Source organism: Mchenga conophoros, linkage group LG17 (genome assembly GCF_057382185.1).
Source record: "Mchenga conophoros isolate Kocher_MC1m ecotype Shallow Benthic linkage group LG17, M_conophoros_male_GT1.1, whole genome shotgun sequence".
NCBI lineage: Eukaryota > Metazoa > Chordata > Actinopteri > Cichliformes > Cichlidae > Mchenga > Mchenga conophoros.
In genome coordinates, this window is record NC_140542.1 from 25600844 (window position 1) to 25626241 (window position 25398).

The window sequence follows — 25398 nt, forward strand, 5'->3', positions numbered from 1 at the left end:
ACCATCTCATCTTAGGCAGTCCAGCAGGCAGAGACGTCCCACCACATTCTTCACCTACCCGTCCTTGGGTCAACCAGCCTATCAGGCTCATCCTGCGGTGAACACCATCAACGTCCAGCCTTCGCCATATCCTTCCCTATACTACCCTCTTCTCTACTCCCAGCCCCCCACCCCTCTCCCCTTACCCTTAGCCCTTACTTACCTGTTTCATATGTTGTTCCTTGCTATTGAATCGAACAGAAATCTCAGGAAGAAGGATGCCTGAAGTCTAAGGACACCTGGGCAAGAGGAATATTACAGGTACTTCTGTAAAAAAAACTTTGTTAGTTTAAAGTTTTTTTTATAATTCAAGTTAAGTGTCAGGAGCCACTTTTGCTGTTGGGGAGCATGTGGTGAACACAAATGTGCTACCACATTTTGGTAAATTTTATTATTTTTAAGAAAAATATATGCCAGCAATTAAGACAATTATTATTTTACATTCATTACGTGTAGTCCATAACAATTGAGGAGAGTAAAAGTGAGAAATAATAAGCGGAACTGTTGACACTGTAGTCATTCACCCGCGGTTGCCTAGAGCGGACCTACTTCCTGTCCTCTCAGACGCAATTCGGGAAAAGATACCAGTGCTCCTGTGATTCTTTCTCTGAGACTCTACCTTTATTTTTACAGGTCAGTATCGACTTAAAAATACAGTGTATGAGGGTTTTGTGCCTCGTTCTACTTCTGTGTTTACTGAGAGTTATGCTGACACCGCCGATGTAACCTTAAGTGGGGTTTAGTTGAAAGTTATGGAAGCGCGGCACCGCAGCGATGGTAAAGCCGAGCGGCGCAGCCCCAAGTCTCGCGAGAGTTACCGCGAGAGTTCGCCAGCCCGCGGGATGTATTTGAACTTGGTAAACTCCATTTAACAATCAAATATGTGTGTGTGGTGCTCCAATTTAACTGTAAAGGCACTGACATCAGATTATTCGAGTTTAAAATATCTCATATACTCTTTATGGTTCAAGTGATGTGGAAATGTTAAGAATAAGCTAAGAATGAATGTACATGTATGTTATTACATTGCAAAGTAATACATTCAGGTGTGTTTTGTCTAATCTAGTAAGATTTATGCACTTATATCAGATTTGTGGATAAGCTATTTTGAGTTTGCCCTATATGTGAGAAAGAGCAATAAGACGTTTAAGGCATTATATGGTATCTGCACTGCTGATGTAAATGAGTGAAGGAATAGTGTAATTAACAGTGTAAACTGGAGAAATGTAATTGTAACATGGTAGACTAATGTGCCTGTGTTAATTCAGCTCCATATTATTGTGTGAAGTTGCACTGGGTTGGGAGTGGTTTTGTGTGTGTGTGTGTGTGTGTCACATTTTTGGTGAGCAAATGGCTGGAATGGGGTTGGACTAATTAGAGGCAGGTGTACTTGATTGCACTGATACACTGGTCTACTTATAGCCCACACTACAAACACTGCTGTGTTGTTTTGTCTCGCTGTGCAGGTATGTAATGTGATGAAATCAGATATGTTTGGGATGGATGGGTTTTGCGCTATGAATTTTATACTGAAGGTGTCATTTTGTCTCTCTGTGCAGGCCAGGGCCTATTATATGCCACAGCCTAAAGGCAGCAGAGTTGCAGAGGCTGGAGTGACCACTGGCTATATGCTTGCAGGGTGGTGGGCCTCCAAGGACAACTTCTAACCCTGTTAAAGGCAACACGTGGAGTGCAACTGGCCGTGTGGCATAGCTGGCTCTGGCCTTGGGACTGTGTGTTTTTATACGATTCATAAATGGGACACTGGACTGTTTTATCTTTTATCTCTTGATATTTTTTTGTCAATAAATTATCTTTTAGAATTTTATTGACTGTCATCTTTTTGCCCACGACTGAGACGGTTGGTCAGACCTAGAATCTTTCTTTGGGTGTGTTACATAATGACCATAGATACATATATTTGCCAAATGCCTTTTATTTACCTTTTACAGTTATTGAGCATATCTGACAAGTGAAAGCACTGGATGTAAATTATATTTGTTGTTCTGAAATAAGAGACAATTCGGGAAAAGATACGAGTGCTCCTGTGATTCTTTCTCTGAGACTCTACCTTTATTTTTACAGATTTGTATTCTTTTTGTCACATCTGGGACCCGTAACAAACGCTTTCACTCCATGATTAAGGATTTTTGCTAACCAAGCATGTATGAATTGTAAGACAACATGATTACCAGTCATGCCAGCATAATGGTTTTGCCAGGTTTTTAAAAATATAGCAAAGAGAAGTACCAAAAAAATCAGTCCTCATTGTCAGAGGATAAAATACTGTCATTTTGTCAAAGATGCTGGCTTCTCACAAACATGCAGAAAGTTTCCATTGGTACTAGTCCCATGACTGACATTTGACCACAATGAGTAAGCACAAGATTTATATTGCAGGTTTAATTTTTACTAATACTGCAGAATTTTCCCAAACCAGTTATTCATATTGTCATGGTCTGTAGGAGTGTCTGGGGTTTTTCCACCTGTGGCTGCTGGTCTCCTGTCCACCCCTTTGGGGTGGAGCTTCCCGCATCTCATCTGTGCCTCGTCAGCAAACAATCAGCAGGACGGCTTCTTAAACCAGTGCGACTTGCTACTCCTCGCCAGTGCATTACCGTATGTGATCCACGGTGATAACTAGGCGGCACTTGTAAAACCTCCTATACCTGTTTTTCCCTGTGTAACCTTGTTTTCCTTGTGTTTAGAGGTTGTCGTTTCTCATGGTTTGGACTCACCTGGACATCTGTTTCGCCTACTTGCCTGCCAGCCCTATGGTCTGCCATTACACCCAGACACCTTGGAAACTCTCATGGACATCCCTCCTCAGAGCTTTCAAAACCCAGACCTGCAAGTAAGGAAAATAAACTCACCAGCTAACATTTCTCAGTCACTGGCTCCTTACCCGTACTCCTTCTCTGTCTGTTACAGAATCCTCTCATTCCTCTGTCTCTCGCCGTGACCTATTCGGTGACCCAGTTTTGTAGGACCACCCTTCCCTGTTCCAGTTACTTTTTTCCCATTGCCCTTTCTAACTAGGGTCCAAACAGTTTCTGTTACAAAATAAACACTCTAGTACATAGTTCTACATGTCTTTGTGTCTGCATTTGGGTCCCGTACCAGACTGTTATACAGTTGGTCAGGATGCTCTCAGTGGTGCAGCGGTAGAGGATGTCTGAGGACAGGTGGTTCTTCCTCAGAGTCCTCAGGAAGAAGCAGCGCTGGTGAGCCTTCTTGACCAGCTTGGAGTAGTTGGTCGTCCAGGTGAGATCCTCGGAGCTCCTAAATTAAGTATAAAATAAAGAACTTAGAAAAACTAAAGAATATTTCCCCAGCAGAAAATGTTAGATATATATTTCAAAAAATAATCCTTCCATCTATTATGGCAAGAGTGAAAGTATGTGGCATGCTGGGTAATATTAATCAAAAACAATATAAGACTGACTTTCTTTAAGCAACCATTACGTGTTTATTTTCTGGTGTTTTTCTCCAAATCTCATAGACCGAAACTGTCTGGCTTACAACAGTGATTTTCTTTTTTTTTTTTTTCTTTTTTTTTTTTTCTCTGTCTTTCTCTCTCCAGAGGTCTCCAGAGCTCTGCTTGCTGTCTGTTCCAAGAATCTGACAGATACCCTGGGCTTAGATTACTGCCTAAGATGCCTTGCTATCAGTCACTTCCCAGTCTAAACCCCAGTGTCCCTCTGCTATGAGCCTGGCCTCACTCCACAGATGAAATTCCAAGTTTGATTCAATCAAGGAAATTGACTCTGAACTGCTATTCTCATCACAGTCACCGAAAACCAACTGTGTGATTTTCAACCCTTTAAAAGAGACAATCTATAAAATACACTCCTTTAAGATTTCCATTGGTCTTCTGTTTGTTGATACTGAACGTATTCAGCAGTTTTACAAAAAAGAAAACTTCACAAGTAATAATGGATTGCATTTATATAGCGCTTTTCGGGACCCCTCAAAGCACTTTACAATTCCACTATTCATTCACTCTCACATTCATGCACTGGTGAAGGCAAGCTACAGTTGTAGCCACAGCTGCCCTGGGGCAGGCTGACAGAGGCGAGGCTGCCATATTGCACCATCGGCCCCTCTGGCCAACACCAGTAGGCGGTAGGTGAAGTGTCTTGCCCAAGGACACAACAACCGAGACTGTTCGAACCGGCAACCTTCGGATTACAAGACGAACTGCCAACTCTTGAGCCACGATCGCCCCAGAGTCAAGTCAATTCAAGGGTCAGAAGAAAGAAGAAACATTTTATTGTTCTCAATATTCTCCCTTAATCATAGCAAATCAAACTCCACTGCCACATTGTATCATTGCATTCATATGATGTTAAATTATAAACCTCTCAGTCTCCTGCTTTGGCCTAAAGAGTCCCCTGACTTTGCAGTGATCCAAATAGTTGGCTGTTATCCATGATTTTTAGCCAACACAGTGCAGAGATTGCAGCTCGCTCAGGGAAAAAGACATAGCTCTGGGGATGGGATGAAATCGACTTTCTCCTCATTAACAGCAGGATAACATATAGAGAATCAAAGGTCAGCCAGAGTGGCCAAGCTGAATGTCAATAACCCACACCGCATAGACACCCCTAGTGAAGCCTGTTAAAGAATACACAGCATACCTCTCGAGATTGCCTCTGATGACACGACCACAGCTTAGGAGCAAATCTGTAAAGCCAGCTGTTCAGACAGATCAAACCAGGTGATTTCAGTGAATCTAGAAGAGCAAAATTGCACAGCCTTCTGGGAGATCCGAGTCCTGTGAATATGTACAGTAGACAAGAAGAAGTCAGATTGTGTGCGCTTATCTGTTCACCTGTACATATTTGAGTCCTCATTTCAATTTTTCTTTCATGCTTTGCTGCCCCATGATTTATTCATGACTACTTTCTGGTGGAACCATCCTCCCAGGAAGGCCCGGAGGAGAATCAATAGAGGCTGGCAAGAAGAAAAGCTCTCGCTTTTCTTTTCCAAGTTTATTCTCATCTCTTTTTTTGCGGATAACTTATTCTATTATATCAGCTCTCAGATGCAGAATACCTTAACTCCTACTTGTAAAGTCTCCTTCGGCAGTTTCTTGATAACCTTAATGTAAAGGCTTTTGTTTGCAACCCAGACTGAAGACTGCAGTCAGTAAAATTTAGAGTTGAGGGGTGCTATCTGTCGTATCTTGAGATAGTTGTGGTCTGAGACTGTGATGATTTTTTTTAAATTATTATTTTTTGGTTAAAGCTGGCATTTGAAAATTACATGTTGGTGTCAATAAAGCCATGTTCACACCTTAACCTTGAGCAATTTTAGGAGAATTCTGTGTCAGATATTTTCCACAGCTGCCCTTTCGTCTGTCTTTCTTGTTCTGTCATAACCTTCTTTCCCTGAAGTAACTGAAATGAAATCATTGCATTAAACTAACCAGAAGCATATTCATAACCCAGTCTGTGTCATTTTCAAAATGCATGAAGAAAATGTATTCATCTGAACGAAGTCTCTGATAGAGCAAATCCTTTGTGGAATCCCCATAAAACGAATATATTGTAAGCTTGTGATTTTTGGGTATCCCCAGTCCCCACTGCTGTCAGCATGCATTGATAGCAGTCATTTCATGCCTCTGTTGTTTCACAGAAAGCACAGAAAATGCTTGCTGTGAGAAAAAATGGTGAACTACTGTCGTTCTTTCTTTTATTTCATATGCTGCTTTGATATATGTAAGGATAAATAAGACAAATAGACATCAGACATTGAGGTTTTGCTATGAGTTGGCAAAAGTCCCCTGTGTATGAAAATGAGTAGGCAATAGAGCCTGTCAATTTTATCTCAAACATCACACGTAGTATTGATTGCGGATATGTATTGCCATCTATCCGCAAGCCTATGCGTGCTTTATTTTGCCAGGCTGGTAGTCTAACATACCGAAGATGGACAGGTAGACAAGCAGAGCGTCCATCAAATTAGGCAGAGCAGACAGAGATGGAATTCGAACAGCTGTGTTATTGATCTGAGACTATGTTCGGTGACAGCTTGTCAACTTGTGAGACCAGCGCTGAGATGGACAGCAAGGACACTGCATTTCAGAATATGAGTATGTGTGTGTTTAAAGAAAGTACTATATATTTATAAAGGTATTATTTCATTGGGATGAATAAGAAACTGAAACACAGTTGAATTATTTTGCAGCTGAACACCAAACATCAGTCCCACACTTACTTGATTTATAATGTGAGCTAGTAACAAGGAATATTTTTACAGCCTTCACACATGCATAAGCAACACTTATTAAGTAAAAGCCCAGCTTTCAGTCCTATTTCTATGTGGAAAAAGTACTGATTCTGCCATAAAGAGACTCTGTGAAGGAGTGAGTCAGCACAGTGGGTCATTGTAAAAAAGAAGGCTTTAAACTGTGTAGGCTCAGGGGCAGGCAGAGAGAATTGGAGACATGACTAAACTGGAATTAGGAAGGAGCTCTTGTCTGGATCACAGTAGCAAGGACGGAATAAATGTACAGAATTAATATTTAAGACACATTCCATAATTCAGCCCCACTGAAAAATTCACCTGGCATCCAAAATATGTCTGTCTGGATTTAGCATAGCAATATTTTAATAGCTGGTGGTAGTGAAAGGCAGATATCCCCCAAATCTAAACCAGTCTTAACTCTTTCTATAATCAAACCCATCTTAAACACCAACAACAATGCCAAAAGGTCTAGAATTCTCAAAAAATATAATAAGGACTAAAGCTTAGTATAACTAAGGTGGTGATGAATGTTCCCTCTAATTTTTCATGTGTCTGAGCGAACACACAAACTCCCTGAGCGATCCCTTGGACCACTGTGAGCGACATCAGACGTGTGCACTGTGGTCACGCCGGCATCGAATCCATCCAAGTTACATGGTTTATTAAAATAATCAAATTACATCATTTACATTTATGTCAGACTACTTTTAATTAACTGCTTTAGCCCACTTACAGTGAAAATTAAAAAAAAAATCTAGTCATTGACCTGTGTAGTATGTTAACACAATTGGAAGTAAAAATAACTTGAACTCCAATTTTGAAAAAACACAACTTACTTTTTTCTTCTTTTTTTTTTTATAAAGCTCTGACTTGTATTATGAGTCTGAGTCTGTGGTCTGGGAGAGAGTCCTGTAACTCTCTGTCTGCAAAATATAGTATATAATGACCAATGCTGGGCAATTAATTATATAGTTACTTCTTCAAAAAAGTAACTCAGTTTGGCAAACAACAAAGTTTTTTGCAGCTATTTTTTTTAAATGCAGCCAAGGCATTTTTTTAAACAAACATTTCAAACTATTTACAGAACAATCAGCTGTTCTGCGTCAAATTTGATGCCACACAAATCATTTGTGCCACTCCAAAAAATAATTTCTGTCCACTATGAGATGAAGGAGAACAACAGCCTGACAGGCCTGACAACAGGAGATGTATCACTGCTGTAACACCTGTAACATTCAGCAGTCGCCTCATTGTTCTGACACACACAACAAAACTATTGACTACACTACACACTAACTACACAAGATTTGCGCTAAACGTTTCAAATCTCTCACATCTCAAAACACCGCCGTCACTCCTAAAACTTCCCCCCATTTCTTAACAACTTGATGCCACGTTGCCATATCATTTTTTTGATTGGTCGACATGGTACTTTTTTGGACGAATAGGAAAGGGAGAGGGGGGTGGAGTTTGTTTTTGCTCACAGGCGAAGAGCGCTTTCAAGCCTTTTTTTCTTATAAAACGCAGTTTTTACCGTTTCTTCCTGCAGTAAATATAAACAACGATAATATTGAGCAAGGAAACCAAACAGATATTTTTATCGTAACTCTGGTTTTACGTGGCCTATCAACACAATTGATATATATATGCTGGCAGCAGCGGTATTAGATATGGGCGACACGGGCGGTTGCCCGGGGCGGCATCGTGGTGGGGGGCGGCATCAAGGGCATCGGCAAAAAAAAATAAAAAAATGCTCGTACTCATGCTGCCCCGATGCTGCCACTGTATACTGGTATAAAGTCCACACTTTTTGTCTATTGTTCCGTCTGTCCTGCTCACATCTCCAATGGCTGTCCACATGTCATTAACGTGGCTTCACTCCACATCAGCCACGCCGCTTTGCTAGCTAAAACACCGGTGTCTGCACATAAGGACGCTGTCATATATGGGCTCAAAATGTGGTCATAAATATTTTGTACTTGTAAAAAAGATTTGTATGTGTAAAAAAGATTTGTGTGTGCGTAAAAAAGATTTGTATGTGTAAAAAGAATTTGTGTGTGCGTAAAAAAGATTTGTATGTGTAAAAAAGATTTGTGTGTGTGTAAAAAAGATTTGTGTGTTCGTAAAAAAGATTTGTATGTGTAAAAAAGATTTGTGTGTGTGTGTAAAAAGATTTGTGTGTTCGTAAAAAAGATTTGTATGTGTAAAAAAGATTTGTGTGTGCGTAAAAAAGATTTGTATGTGTAAAAAAGATTTGTGTGTGCGTAAAAAAGATTTGTGCGTGCGTAAAAAAGATTTGTATGTGTAAAAAAGATTTGTGTGTGCATAAAAAAGATTTGTATGTGTAAAAAAGATTTGTGTGTGGACTTAGAAAAAAAAAACCCTGCAAGTTACAAGTACAGATTTTGACCCTATTTTTCTTCCTTTCATCTGATTGGTCAATGTCATGTCAATCACAAATGTAACAATCCAATCAGAGAACAGATGGGTTTGGCTGTCGGGAGGGGCGCTTTTTTGAACTGCAGGTCCTTGAAGGGTGACAATGACAATAAATACTTAAATGAAATGAAATGATACAGTTTGAAGCTGGAGGATCTCTATATAAATATCCGATAGCAGCTAGGTCCCCTAACTTTCAGTAGCTGTTGAAAGGAAAAAGTTGTGGTATATCAGTGGTTAGAAATACCATTATTACTTTAGGATTAGTTTAACACAAAGTCAGGGCTGACCCAGGACCATTGCTGTGAGTCACAGTGCGCAGCATAAAAGTCCTTTGTGTGTGTGTGTGTGTGTGTGTATATATATATATATATATATATATATATATATATATATATATATATATATGTGTATATATATATGTATATGTATATAACATTCTGTTACTGTAACTTCTGTCGGTGCTGTGCTTTTGGAAACCGAATTTCCCAGAGGAACCCACCCGAGGGATTAATAAAATTCTATCTTATCTCTTATCTTATCTTATCTTTCACATCGGACGCAGGATGTGCTGCTAATGCTAACTGCTAACTAAAAGCAAAGGATCCAGAACTAGATGCACCTGCTCCTTGTCTTTTCTATCTCTGACTTTATGTCCTCTACAAGAATTTCTGTTTTTTTTGCTGGTTCTTCAAATGTTCAATAAAAACATGTATGCTAATTCATAACGAAGAAAGCTTTGTAATGAAGATTGTCATTTCCAAAACACTGCCCGCCCCCACCCCGCGGTCCGCAGCGCTGTTGAAAAGGCTGTGGAAGTCCCTGTATTAAACACGTAGACCTGTGACACAAAAATCACCAAACTCGGACGACCACAGACTGTTTTCCTTCGTGGTGATGAAGGAAAATGCTGGGTTGGCATGTAAAAGGGCATTTATTCCCTTCAAAGACCTGCAGTTCAAAAAAAGCACCCCTCCGATAGCCAAACCCATCTGTTCTCTGATTGGATTGTTACATTTGTGATTGACATGACATTGACCAATCAGATGAAAGGAAGAAAAATAGGGTCAAAATCCGTACTTGTAACTTGCAGGGTTTTTTTTTTCTAAGTCCACACACAAATCTTTTTTACGCACACACAAATCTTTTTTACACATACAAATCTTTTTTACGCACACACAAATCTTTTTTACACACACAAATCTTTTTTACGCACACACAAATCTTTTTTACACATACAAATCTTTTTTACGCACACACAAATCTTTTTTACACACACAAATCTTTTTTACGCACACACAAATCTTTTTTACACATACAAATCTTTTTTACAAGTACAAAATATTTATGACCACATTTTGAGCCCACAGGTCATAGCCTGTCAACGACATTGATTAGCTGAGTATATACGAATGTAAATCGCATTATTGGCTGGACTATGGGATAAGGTGGCATCGTTCTAATCCCATACGGGAGCAGCCAGTCACTCACTGACTAACACTGCAAAAGATTATTGTTAAGGTTTTAATTTTAATTCAGGTTAGATTTTTTTTTGTGCGCAACACATATTTTCTGTGCGCAGAGACCGTGCCAGCAGTGCACAATTGCGCACGTGCACAGCTTAGAGGGTAGTGATGGGTCGGTCGCGAACGAAATGGCTCTTAGAGCCGGATCTTTGAAGTGAACGATGCGAGCCTTTCTTTCTCTTGCCCTCTCTTTCACTTTTTTTTTCGCTTTAAGCTGCAAGTCACCCTTGTGTTTGCGCTGAGCAGAGACGGCAAACAGAGCGTTGCGTTTGTGCCCCTCCCCCCTTTGCTCAGTGCTGAGCTGAGGGGGCGCCTGCTGTTGCGAGTGTAACTACCGCCCCGGTAGTTACACTCGCAACAGCAGTAGCACACAACAAGAGCAGTTTATATTTAATTGTGTTGTGGTTTGCAGTGTTTTGTGTTGTTTCACTTTAAATTTCTTTAAAAGGAAAAAGCTTAAAATTTAAGTAGTTGTAAGTTGAAATGTATGAAATGTAAATAGTTGGTTTTTGTATTTTATCATTTATTTATTACATTTTATGTGGAGTGAATAAATAAAAGTATATTTACAGTGGCCCCTAGAGACAAAGCACGTATAAACTCCAAAATGTACAAACTCTGGAGCACGTACAAACTCCAAAACACAACGAGAGTGCTCTAGGATGACATATATATATATATTTTATCCTTCAAGCTCGGGTCCTCTACCAGAGGCCTGGGAGCTTGAGGGTCCTGCGCAGTATCTTAGCTGTTCCCAGGACTGCGCTCTTCTGGACAGAGATCTCCGATGTTGTTCCCGGGATCTGCTGGAGCCACTCGCCTAGCTTGGGAGTCACCGCACCTAGTGCTCCGATTACCACGGGGACCACTGTTACCTTCACCCTCCACATCTCTCGCCGTCATTGTGGATGTTGGGTATCGAATAATCCATAGGTCCCTCATTCTATTCATGTAGCCCCTTCTGCCAGGGTTACTTGCGTAGTAGCATTCCAACAACGTCCTGTCTTCGTCTCTTGCTCACCGATGCCTTCTTGTTCCAGTAGCCCACTTGTCGTCAGGGTGCCCTGGTTCCTCAACACCTGACGCGGACCTTGTTGATCCGTCCGACGTCCGAGCAACGTCCGGCGACGTCCGAGCCGGCATGCCTTCATATTTATCTGTCTCGCTCATGTCTGTGGTACATTATGTATATATATATATATATATATATATATATATATATATATATATATATATATATATATATATTAGGGGTGCAACGATATTTGTATCGATATTGAACCGTTCGATACAGTGCTTTCGGTTCGGTACGCATATGTATCGAACAATACAACATTTGTAATTTATTTTATCAACTTTCCTTCTGACGATGCTGTCTGTGTTGAGCGCTCAGTGAATCTGCGTTCGACTACTCCGCCTAGGCTGCACTGTCGAGCGCAGATCCACTGAGCGCTCAACACAGACAGCACAGTCAGAAGGAAGAGCGCAGGGCAAGCTAGCAAGACAGAAGTTAAGCTCTCCTTGCAACAATGGCGTGTCCAGCGGGGTGGCCTGGGGGGGCACAGGCCACCCCCCAAACCAGACTGGCCACCCCAGGTGCCACCCCAAAGGCAAAACAATAAAATTCAATCAAATATCAAATGTCCGATTATGTTTTCACGGTGACGCTCAGATATCCGAGTGTAAGTGAATGCAGCATCGCTTCTGCGCTATGCGCATCACGTTAGCAAAGGTAGGAGAGCCAAGCAAGAAAGACGGCACTGCAGGAAACAATTTTTCGGTGAAAGAAAATGAGGACAGAATAAATGTCCCGGTAAGTAATATCAAGTTTGTTGAATTTAGTAAACTTCGGTGAAATTAGAATACCAAGGAAAAAAATAACACTTAAAGAATTATTGCAGCTGTGGAATATTTCAGACAGTATGCTACTGAGGGCAGCTAACATAAGAGTTATGAGTTATAAGATATAATCTAAGTCGTAACATTGCTGTATGGAGCTGCAGATTTGGTTGCAGGTTAACATAGCTGGACTGGCCATCGGGCATACCGGGCATATCCCCAGTGACTTATTTTTTTTGTAATGGCATGAACAATGAGAGGTGGTGGATTGGCCAGATGCAGGTCGATGTGTAGAAATAACTCCGTTGTTTGGTGGTGGCTATGACGGGGCTTCCACAGAGGCAACAGGTGGATGAGGGAAGGGGAGGCAGGAGGAGAGACCCGAAGCAGCCGCCAGTCCGAGTGTCAGGTGAACTGAACTTCAGGTAAGAAGTTATGACCTGCAGTCTATCTGGGTCAGATATGAACCAAGTTTAGGTGGAGTTTATTTTCATGTTGCTGACTTTTTACTGTCAGTTGCAATAACTCATACTGCGTTCTAGCCAGTTTGACGAAGTTTTTATACAGCTGGGTGGGTGCTATGATGTTACTGATAGTGAACTTTATTTTATTCATAAGGTTAGTTAGTAGAGTTGCCAACGGCTCCTTAAAAAAATGGAATGGTCCCTCATTCAGAGAAAATATTACGCGTTTCGTATTGAGCTGAGAAGAGACGCAGTTTGTCCCGTACTTTAGCTAGAATGGAAAAAAGACACAAAGCTGGATTTATTCTGTCCTTACGCTGCACAGCTGCCTCTTCTTTTCTCATTCTCCCCCCTCCCTCTCCTGTTGCTACTTCAATCATGAAACTGATCAATGATCAGCTGATCGGCTTTTCTCTCTTGTTTGTTTATCGCCCACTTTGCGCCAGAAAGAGGAAACCAGCGGATATTGCGCTAAACAACAGCAGCACGTTTAAGCTTGATCAGCTGTTGTTAGAATGTATTTAATATTAATTTCTAGTATCAGCTGATGTTTGCTGGAGCCACAGCTGTAAAGCTGCTGGTCATGATGTCTGTTTAGATATGTGGTGAGAGGGAAACATGAAGATGAAACCAGGAGATGTCCTTACTGAACCATCAGAGCTGAACAGGTGATGGAGAAACAGGTTTACCTTTTAGGTGACATGAATGAGTTGAAGTTATGAACTGTTTCTGAGAGATAAATAACACCAGGATCCTTTTTTATGTAGCTGACAGCTGGTAACTGTGCAGGGGCGGGTCTAGCAAAGTTTTGCCAGGGGGCCAGGTAGGGCATTAACAGGGAAAGGTGGGCACAAAGAAATACTTTTCTTTCTTATTCTCATTTAAAATACCTAGTCTTTATTAAATAATTATCTAAATCTTACAACCAAAGTTTTTATCTGACGTAAAATGTATAGAAATCATACATATACCAACAAGACTGTACATCACTGTCACAACAGCATTTGTTTTCATTCAAAGGCTTTATGGCTTTAATACCTGGTGGGCCGGTCTGTAGTAAAAATGCCCAATTTTTTTGTCCCAGTCCAGCCCTGCAGGTTAATACTGGCAGTGTCACCATGCCAGCTGACTGTATTTTATCATCAGCCAGTGTTGTTCTTTATCAATATTACCAAAGTTTATCATAAGGCAGCATAGAAAGTATTTACTTGCTTTCAGGTTTTATTCAAATGTTAGTCTTTTCATTTGTTTCCCCACTTTTTTCCTGTTTCAAAATCAAACACCAGTTTGTGAGAAGATTATCTTCTTTTTTTAACAGGCAGATAAAGTTTTGCATTGGCATTGGCTAATTTGTCAATTGTTTGTTACAAATGTTCGTATTTTAATTTTCAAAAATGTTTTTGCCCAAAACATATGTGCACTATATGTCAGTAAAAATACTATGCAAATATTGCTGTCCTTGAATGCTGAGTAAGCACTGACAAAGCACTGATTGTATCTCTTGTACTTTATCAACGCAGTATCTAAAAACTTTGCACCGTAGTGGTTAAAATCTCATTCTAATAAGAGTTAAAAGTGCATTTGGTTATTAGGTTTATAGGATTATTGAATTATGGTTAAGGGTTGGTAGAATTTTTTTTTTAAACATTATCTGCCAATTAAATCTGCCACCCTTCTCCAAATCTGTGCCCCTACCTGGCCCCCCCAACAAAAATTTTCTAGACACGCCACTGCCTTGCAACAGGCAAATTGAACCTCATTCAGATCTGGCGTTTGGAATTATTTTGGTTTTCATGTGACGTATGACCCTGAAGGTAAGCGAGTCATGGACTAAAGTAAAACAGTATGTTGGATGTGCCATGCAATGCTCAATTGGTGTGAACTAGTGTGTTAGCGCAGTTAGCTCGTTAACGTGTTGGCCGTCTAGCCCCATGCACGGGGCGATCGGCGGTAGCTCGTTAACGGAGATTTGCCGTGTTGTGGCGTTAAGGTCATTTCAACGAGATTAACCTGAAAGCACTAGTGGGAACACAACGAATATGACTGCACATTTACGCCGACATCATCCTAGTGCAAAGACAAGTGGAAGCAGACAAAAAAAAGCAAGCATGCTACTAACTTTAGCCGAGTCATTTAGACAGCTGTTAGCACATGATTCTCCTTATGCTGCTGAGAATATAGCCCAGAAGAAGCGGATAGTATAGCTTTTATTTTGGAAAGAGCCATTTCTCTGTAATAAACTCTCTTTTCCAAAGATGAGTGATTCCTCAATCAGATACAGGGCTTGGAATATCGCTAGCCCGACGTCCCGGAGCTAGCGATTTTTTTCAGTCGGGCTACCAAAATCTATCTCTTCCCTGCCCGTCGGGCTATTGTAGGAAAAATATATGTCAATGCTTTTGCATTCTTTCAGAAATGTAGCTGGGTAATTATGTCATTGGCATCGGTGAGCCACTGTCAATATGTGACATATTGAAGTCGCGTTTGAATTTGCGCTTGTTTTTTTGCTTTCACTTTGCAATCGTGCGAACTGTGTATAGAGAGCGACAGCACTGATCTGTGAGTGATGATAATTTGTGCACCAATTCCTCTGACATCGTCTTATTAATCGTTAGCTTACTATGCAAACATGACAAGTGAAATCTCCCGCAGCAAGCTTAAACATGTGAGAGGTTGATCGCGCAGAGAATCGCTGAGCTTATGTGAGTGCATGTGTAAAAGCATTTCAGTTCTGCTGAGCCAAATAAGACAGGTCAGGGTGAAGAAGTGACAGCCAGAGAAAAGCTTACCACAAAACGGAGAAGTTATGACAAATCAGACTATAAGGCAAAAAGAAAGTGCAGCTTTATGGTTTAATGGACAAAATAATTTCTGTGGCTGCAATATGATGAGCTAAATAACCAGGGCTGCACATAAGTGGTCCGCAGGTGCGCATTCGCTGTCAAAATAAAAAACACGCACAAGGGTTAGGGTTAAATTTAAAAACTGTACTTTTGAGTTAAAATATATATTTATAATTTTAATAAATGACAAATTAAAAATGCATGAACATTTTTTTGTATCGAAAAAACATCGAACCGTGACACCAAAGTATCGAACCGTGAATTTTGTGTATCGTTGCACCCCTAATATATATATATATATATATATATATATATATATATATATATATATATATATATATATATATATATATATATATATATATGAGTCTTTGTGTATTAATACAAAAACAATAGACATATGCATTCGATTGTGTAATTTAAGTGATCTAGGTAGCTCTGTTTTGGAAGTTCAGTTAACGCTAGAAATGTGTTTTGGAGTTTGTATGTGTTTCGTCTCTAGGGGCCCACATAACTACAAACATACATAAAGAAAACCATGTTTTTTACATCACTAATTCCTTTTGTGCATAATTTTATATTGTTGTTCATAATTAATTAATTAAAGCAACAAAACAACCTAAAGAGCCAGTTGGGAGCCAAAAGAGCTCTTTTTAGTGAGCCGAGCCGAAAGAGCCGGTTCTCTAAAAAGAGCCAGAAATCTTATCACTATTAGAGGGAACATTGGTGGTGACACCACATACACTCACCAGAAACCCAATTTTGTCTTCCAAACTGCTTTAAATATAATTGGCACAGTTTCTACAAGGTACTGGAAGCATTCATCACATGTTTTGATTAATATTGACATGCATTATCCTGCCGGAAGCAGCCATCAGAAGATTGGAACGCTGTTGACATAAAGGCACAGACATCCTCAGCAACAATGCTCTAAGCTGCCAGGTTTAAATGATGCTCACTAGTACTAGCACCAGTGATCCCAGCATGTGCAAGTCCTCCACAAATATCCTCCACACTATTACACCACTAACAAGAAACAATCTGAACCATTCATACAAGTCAGGATGGATCCATGCTTTCGTGTTGTTTACACTAAATTTTGACCCTACCATCTGACTGTTGCAGCAGAAATCTGGACTCATCAGACAAAGAAGTGACTATACATATGTCCACCCTTCCTTTCTATACCAAAGCACTCCGATTGAATACCAATAATGTTCTCACATATGGTAAATTTACACTTCATTCACACTTAAAATGTTACACATTTTCTTTATGGGAAATAACACAATATATGCCCAGCCAAAACATGACTCACTACTATTCTGATCAGGTTTGTGTTTCTGTAAAGAGGGCTTCTTTAGTCTCAGAATTAGAGATCAGTGAAAAAGCAATCTTAGTGATTATTATTGCATTTTACCTTTTATCCCTGCCTTGTTATTTACATCACAAGGCAGGGAGTTACTCAAATGTCAGAAAAAACAGAATATTAATTTTACTTCTAGATTTTGAGATTGAATTTAAATAAATATCATATAATCCAATCCTGACAAGTTTCATTTCATATTTGTGTTTTGTAGCAGCAGCACGATGGTGCAGAGGTTATTACAGTCACCTCACAGCAATAAAGTCGAGGTTATCTTTTCGAGCCCTTTATTCTCACAGTGCCTGGTAGGTTTCCTTCTCCAGGCCTTCCTGTTTCCTCCCCTAGAGTAATCTATGAATGTTGCAGTAAATTTTGTAGTTTGCTGTGGATGTGAGGCAGATAAAGCTTTGAGTGGTCAGTAAGAAAGCTCTATACAAATGTGAGCTCGTTTCTATGAATGGGTAGTAATAAAAAATAGTAATGGGTACCCCAATATTCACTTCTGGACCTCTTTAAAATGTCAATGTTTGTACTGTTACATTGAAGTACTAAATTGTTGCTACAGGTTTAAGACTGGTCTTTATAATACGCAAGCTACAAGGGTATTCCTTGTGCCAAAGGTACAAGGGCAGCAGCTTGTGCTGATCCAGTAACAAGTCATTGTTCCCTCTTAGGTTAGTCATCATATTTGATCCATGTACGTTTAACGGCTTATGGGGATATCATGAGTACAAAGCCAGCCAACTTAACGTCTGAATTTGGTCCTACTGCTGATTAACTGATAGTATTTCTGAGTGTTACCAAATGTGAGGTGGAAAACTGAGTGTACTGGGTGTTTTGCCGCTGAGGGCTTCACCATAGAGACCTTGATTTAATATCTGTTACGAAGCTTGTGTTTAATAATGGTCCTCAGTGGATTTTATGAGCTGAGTCCTCTACCTCACCAACATATGTCATAAACAATCCCCGCAGTGTGTCATCCAAATAAGAGATAATTCAACTTCAGTCGCCCGTCAATGTAATCAAGATGCGGGGCTGCAGTGGGAATATAGTGTTAATAAACGTGGTCTATACGGCACATCGCGATCATAGATCATTGGTTTGCTTGTTTGTTTCACTCTAACAGGTTGTTGGTCATGAAAAAAATTGTAGCTATGAATTTTAAGGAAGCAAAGAAAAACATTTTCTGATCCCACACATTAAATAGCTTTAAGTTACCTGTAAACCACAGAGGAAAGATGCTGTTGGTAAACAGCATCTGGATTCTTTGTAAGGTTACAGCATGAAGAGGTCACATACATGACGACAGCAACGTCCCACATGCACTCATTCATCTTCGCCTACAATGCACTCTTTGAGCAAGTTGACTTCAGACCAAGCAAACTGCATAAAAGCTTTTACTGCACTTAGACGCCATTTGTCTAGTAAACAGCTACTTCACAACACCGCATGGCAACAGAAGCTCACACACACAAACAAACACTAACGCAGAACAAATTTAGAGAATCAAATGTTTGTATGATCACCTAAAAATTATTCATTACACTATTAGTATTTCAATAATAATATGTTATAAGATTCTGAGATAGTCAGTCACTTTCATAAAAAAACAAAACAAAGACTTACCCAAGTGATAGACAAACAACTTTATTTGTTTAGGTGATCCAGGTGCTGCACAAAGGTACCTAGCCTTAACTAAACAGTAAGCTCAGAAGTTCACTGCATTTTCATGGCTTTAAACTGAGAATGAAACATCTAAAAGGTTAGGTTATTTTGTGTAACTGCTTCCAAAATAGGTCAGGAATAAACTTCCAAGGTGAATAATGTCTCAAAAACAATCAAATAAAGCAGTGTGACACTGTTAAGCTGCAAAATCTCTAAGGGAGCATGCTTGGGTGGATGTTACAGAGGGACTTTGACCTAGACATTTATAGTTTGATAGATAGCTTGATAGACCTTGATATATAATGACACAGTGTAATATGTCATGTTTTGAGGTTCATCTGTGGATGTATCGAATTAATTTCAAGGCCTACTAAGATTATGTTCTGATGTATAAAATCTCACAATTGACCTCCCATCCAAGAGGCTTCTTCGGTTCTATAACCAAATACGTAGTGGAGAGTCCCAGGTATTTAAAGCCAAGAGGGGGTTGTCACTTAAGAAGGCCAACAGACCCACTATTAATCATATGTCTCATCACACGAGCAAAGGTGTGAAAAAGGCATGTGTCACTAGCAACAGCGGTTTGCTTTATAGTAGTCAACAGTTTTCTTCACTCCCATTGGTGTTCCCCCTAATCGCTTGTTTACAAGTAGAAATAAGTTTATGTACCCAAACAGCTCTATTCTCCAACTGTTATTTCACTCATCTATTGCCACAGATAGCTGAATTTTATTGACATGGTTGCCACATTGCAGCTAGTCTCTGAGTCTAGAGCCAGAGACTGCATGATGTGGAACTCAACCCTACCCTGATCTCAAAATATGTCTATGCAAAATGTAATCATGTATGTTATGCAGGCTTTTGGTCCCTATAAGGAAGACAGGTCTCCATAATGTGACTTGAACAAATTTAGGTCCCCACAAAGCGAGTGATGTCTGGATGGAGACACAAAAATACACACACTTTTACAATGGGCATCCCAGACATCCACTGGGCAGGGAGGAGCTGTCTCCTAGCAACTGGTTTTCAGCTAAAGCATTTGGTCAACTAGCTTTTTCTGCAACAGAGTGCACTGGCACAACACTGTGGTGGGACTGATGAACTGACTTCAAGCTGAAGATTAACTCAACAAATATTATGGGGGAGAAAGAAAATTAACACTGTAACATTAGAATTAAACATTAAAAATAGCTTTTGGAAGACTGGATAAATTAGTGTGTTTGAACGACTTTTGTCTCACTCCCGGCAGTGAGGGAAAATTATCTCTGTGACTGCATCATAGCCCTGTCAAATTAATGCGGCACAGTAAAGCAAAGCACTTCATCATGTTGGACATAAATTCCCTGGCAGGACAGATTTACATTGATTGAGTACGTCCAGATGAGGGAAACACGCCCCTTTAGGTAATAAAGTGCCACAGTCAATCACCCATCAGACTCTCATCACAGCTGTATCCCTGCTGTTCGGCCCTATCAGATGGAATTCTCCGCAAGCTGTCCAGCAATATGTGGGCTTGTGCGAACTGAGAGGAATACAAAGCCCGAGAGAAAGGGTCACGACACAAACTTTGGGGATGGAAGTTGGTTGGTCAAATCCTGCACCAATTTTCTGCAAATGGAGACCAATTTTTACCAAGCAGTCAAACGTTCCCATATGGAAAATATATATATAAATCTTATAAAATTTGTATCTGTCTTGTGTGAAACTTGTATGAAAAGCATATAAGAGTGAAAACAGATATAAGATCCCTTGAAAAATTATATAATGAAACATGTATGTTTTGGATACTTACTAAAACAATGTATGAAAGTAATGAGAAAGTGGCCACTTTCATGAGTAAATCATGTAAGCCTTATATGATTTCGGCCACATCCTCTTCTTCGGCTGTACCTGTTTGCTGTGGTGTCCCCCAGGGATCTGTGTTAGGCCCTACCCTTTTCTCATTGTACATGCTTCCCTTAAGTGCTATCTTTGAGAAATACCACATTGCTTTTCACTATTATGCGGATGATATCCAGATCTATTTTGAGTTAAACGATGATCTTGCTCTGTCTTTGAATAGCTTTCGAGAATGCATGTGTGAGGTCAAGAAATGGCTTTTGGCAAATACTCTTATCCTTAATGATAAGAAAACCGAAATTATGATTTTTGGTAGTAATGCCCTTCGTGCCAAACTTCGGGATGCCTTTGGTTTTCTCACTAGTTCTTTCTCTGACACTGTTAGGAATCTGGGTGTCTTATTTGACAGCTCATTTAAACTTGATAAACAAGTGTCTGCTGTTGTCAGATCCAGTTTTTACCAGCTTCGCCTTATTTCTAAGACCAGGCACTATATCCCGTATAAAGACCTAGAAAAGCTCATCCACGCCTTTGTAACGTCAAGGCTTGATTACTGCAATTCACTTTATTGTGGTCTCCACTCTTCCCTTTTACATAGATTACAGACAGTTCAGAATGCTGCAGCACGCATTCTAACTAAAACCAAGAAGTTTGCCCACATTACTCCTGTCCTTGCTGATCTGCGCTGGTTGCCTGTCAAATATCGTATTCAATTTAAAATTTTGTTGTTTACTTTTAAAATTACCAATAACACTGCACCAAGCTATCTTAAGGAACTTTTAAACCCATATGCTCCTGCTAGGGCTTTAAGGTCATCCTCACAGTTACTGTTGGTTCAGCCCAGATCTCGACTGAAATCTAGAGGTGATCGATCGTTTGCTCTAGTTGCACCGGAGCTGTGGAACAATCTCCCGATTGGCATCCGGGCGTCTGATTCTATTCATTCTTTTAAATCACGGCTAAAAACATATCTTTTTAAACTTGCCTTTTCTACCAGTTAAATGCTGGCTTGCTTGCAGTGACCTATTGACCTATTGTATTGTATTGTATTAAATTCTCTGCTATCTTTCCATTATTGGTGTCTTTTATCATGGTGGTACAGTCTTACCTTGCTATAACCTATGTGCTGCAGTTTACTCTTATTGGTGGCTTTTATCTGTGAACATAATCCGTTACTCTTATGTATTTGATGTTAATGTGTGAACTGTTTTATTTTTTATTGTTTTATGTAAAGCACTTTGGTATGCCCAAGGCTTTTAAATGTGCTCTATAAATAAAGATTGTTGTTGTTGTTGTATGATTTACTCATGAAAGTGGCCACTTTCATGAGTAATCACATATAAGTTTTTACTATTTCTTTTCCATATGGGTTTGGCTGCTCTCTCTACTATTATGATCCTTAGATTAGACCAGCACTGTGCTATTTGTCGTGTTTAAAGTAGTTAACATTTTTAAAAGTCAGTCTTTCCAAGTCAAAAAAGCCAAATATATGCTAGGTTAATAAAAGTGGGCCACTGATGTAAAAGCTCATTCATGTGGAGCAACAAGCCACTAGGTAAGATAAAGATATAAAATCTCTGACTTTATCTTTATAGCATCGCCATGTTGTTTTCTTGGAGACTGCTAAGTTATGATCCAATGTCTACTTAGCAGGGTGCATCAATAAAACTGAGGAAAAAACAGTCTTCCCATCGAAACTTTTTTTGTGATTTCCTGCCCCTATGGAGAGGCCACCCAGGCACATGAGATATTAATCGAAAGCCCAGGATGTCCTCTATTTAGTACAACAGGAGCAGTGTTGGGGAGTAACGGAATACATGCACCGCCGTTACGTATTTAAAATACAAAATATGAGTAACTGTATTCCGTTACAGTTACCGTTTAAAAGGGTGGTATTTAGAATACAGTTACTTTGTTGAAATAAATGGATTACACGGCGGTATTTTCCTGTTTCATATTGCGGCGGGTCAGGACTGTTTGGGTGCGTTACGGTTGCCATGGTGACACGCACTCTCTGCGACTGTGTGTTTCCTGGGTGAGAGAGCACTTTTTTGTTGTTGTTGTTGTTGTGCTAAGCTAATAGGCCTAAAGAATGTAGCCTTATGGCAGTGTAGTCCGTGCTGCAGGGAGAATGGACCGCCATACCCGTTATGTGTCTGTGAGCGCGAGGAGGGAGAAAAATGTGAGTGGAAAAGTACGAGCTGTCACCAAGGAGAAACAATAATAACCACATGTATTCTCAGTGTTGGGAAGGTTACTTTTAAAATGTATTCCACTACAGATTACAGAATACATGCCCCAAAATGTATTTCGTAATGTATTCCGTTACGTTACTCAATGAGTAACGTATTCTGAATACTTTGGATTACTTAATATATTATCATGCTTTTTACAACTGCATGAATGTTCTGTTGCTGTGTGATTTATTACTATTACTGAAGGTCCGCGGCTCCAAACCGTAGTAAAGGGACCTCTGGCTAATACGTGGGTTCCGTGTCGGGCTCGTAGCCGAAAAATAGAGACAGAGAGAGGCGTTGAAAGGCTGCTCCAACGGAACTTATTGTTTTCGGAGGAAAACACGAACACAGTGTACAGTCGAGTCTTAATAGCTTACTTACAACTGGGCTCGTCAGGCACTCTTCTTGGCTGCAGTGGTTATTATTGTTTCTGCTCGGTGACAGCTCGTACTTTTCCACTCACATTTTTCTCCCTCCTCGCGCTCACAGACACATAACGGGTATGGCAGCAGTGTTGCCAACTCCTCAGTAAGGAAAATCGCTATTGGCTGTCCTAAAAGTTGCTATTAGTCGCTAAATGACGTCATCGCCTAATTTGCATAATTGGTCATGCTAATCTAATTGTAACCTATGTTGTTGGAGAGAGAAATATAACATCGTGTAAGAGACATAAAGTGAGTAAAAAACGTCCTAAATGCATTTAGAGTTTATTTAGAACTACAAATTAAATTTCTTTTAGCAATTATTGTTTTTTTTTAATGTCACAATTCCATCCTTGCTCCTTTACCCGGTCTTGGACCGGCAAAAGTAACCCGAAATAGGCACTCTGGTGGAGTTACTTTGTGTGTGTGTTGTAGTTTTAAACCTTGTGATCCACAAAACAGCATAAGAGTAAAAGAGTAAAAGAAGAACTGACTGCGTTACAGCACCCGCTGCTTGTTGAGAGTAAAAGCAATACGCGCTTTCACATCTTTTTTTAGAGACCTTTTTTAGAAAAAAAGTCGCTAAGGGGTCTGAAAACTCGCTAAATATAGCGACAAAGTCGCTAAGTTGGCAACACTGTATGGCAGTCCATTCTCCCTGCAGCACGGACTACACTGCCATAAGGCTACATTCTTTAGGCCTATTAGCTTAGCACAACAACAACAACAACAAAAAAGCACTCTCTCACCCAGGAAACACACAGTCACAGAGAAAGTGTGTCACCATGGCAACCGTAACGCTGCCGCCTGGAACAACAGAACATAGCTGTCAAACAAAACCCAAACAGTCCTGACCCGCCACAATATGAAACAGGAAAATACCACCGTGTAATCCATTTATTTCAACAAAGTAACTATATTCTAAATACCACCTTTTTAAACGGTAACTGTAACGGAATACAGTTAATCATATTTTGTATTTTAAATACGTAACGGCGGTACATGTATTCCGTTACTCCCCAACACTGTGTATTCTGTAATCTGTAGTGGAATACATTTTAAAAGTAACCTTCTCAACACTGATTAGGAGTAGTAGGGTAGCTCAAATAACCCACAAAATATAGAGCAAAAACAAATGTCCATTACAGAGGACAAAATGAATAGGCTCGTTCTCAGAGGGATATAGAGCAGAATTCCTAAGTAGTCCTAAGTAACACACTAATAAAATACTAAAATTTCACACACTAAAACTGAAGTGCAAGATGTCTTTCTTTATGGATTTTATGCAAAAACCTTCCCAGAAAGCTATGTTATTTGTCTGATATTTAAATCTCCTTTCGTCAGGAGGTGTGGAACCTGTTGAGATTCCGAACACAGTGTTCAGAGTTAGTTGGGTGTAATTCAGAGTGAAAGAACATCCCTGTTGTTAGAGATCCATTCATGAGCGCCAGAACTCTCGACTCCCCCTCTCTTTCTGTATGCATCTCTCTCTCTCTCTGTCTGTTTACAGCAGTTCAGGCCTGTGTGATTTACCTGGATATATAAAGCAAGTCATGAGTGCCAGCAGCGCAGACACCTTCAGCTGAGACGGTTTTCTTCTGCTGGGTTGGACTGCAGAGAGAGGGAGGGTGAGATATCCTGCAATAGTCATCAATCACTGTGATATCCTGTGTCTACTGCCATCGAGATGAATGCTGTAAGAGGGCCCTCATGTGTCTATATCCCCAACAAGACTTCAACCTTCCTTCAGTGGCCAGTTCACAGATTACTTGGGTCGTGTTTTTTTTGCGGTGCATTGTTGTTCTGCTCTATGTGGCAGGCATTTATCAGCCTATCCAAACAACAAATAAATAAATAAATAAAGAGACCTGCATTAATAAATTTGTTGTTTTAAAGATGTGTGCTACCTTTACGACATCTGCTTAAAAGTCTTCACATGTATTCATATTTTGAACTGTGTATACAATATGATTTTCTTTCACTTTACAGCATATAGTCCAATCCTGGTTTTGGTTTAAAAGCTTTTCATTTTACTAAATTTGTCAAATTTTAAATTCCTTTTATCTCCAAAGTCAGAGGCTGGAGTTGGCGACGTCACCCCCAAGTTTAGTACATTCAAGTTGCAGCAGGCAGAAAAACGGGTGATCCTAAGGATCAAGTTAGAGCTGTCTTTGCCAATATCTGCAGTGAAATGAAAAACATGGGTGCATGTTTGGACAGATTCTGGTTGATGCTCTGTGTATGGCTTCTTCATGGAGACACTAATACACAACAGCGGGTCTACATTTTTACTTATTGTTTCCACTTGCCACTCCCATCTTGGATTGCAAAGTCAATCTGAAAGGGAGATCCAGATAAAAACTGCGACTGGGAGCTTGAGATTTCTGACTTCCCTCTTTAAATGGAATCTGGCAAATGGCATACATGACACAAACATATTTCTATGTGAAGTTGTGGAGCTGTAATG

General features: G+C 39.9%; 1 long non-coding RNA gene across 1 annotated transcript; it reads left to right on the plus strand.

The window, feature by feature from the left end:
• Nucleotides 1-602: 602 nt before the first annotated feature.
• Nucleotides 603-5654, plus strand: LOC146555551 (uncharacterized). The gene is made up of 5 exons (XR_014889192.1): nt 603-672; nt 1599-2658; nt 2748-2893; nt 2971-3303; nt 3623-5654. It is a non-coding gene; the product is annotated as an uncharacterized LOC146555551 (long non-coding RNA).
• Nucleotides 5655-25398: the final 19744 nt, after the last annotated feature.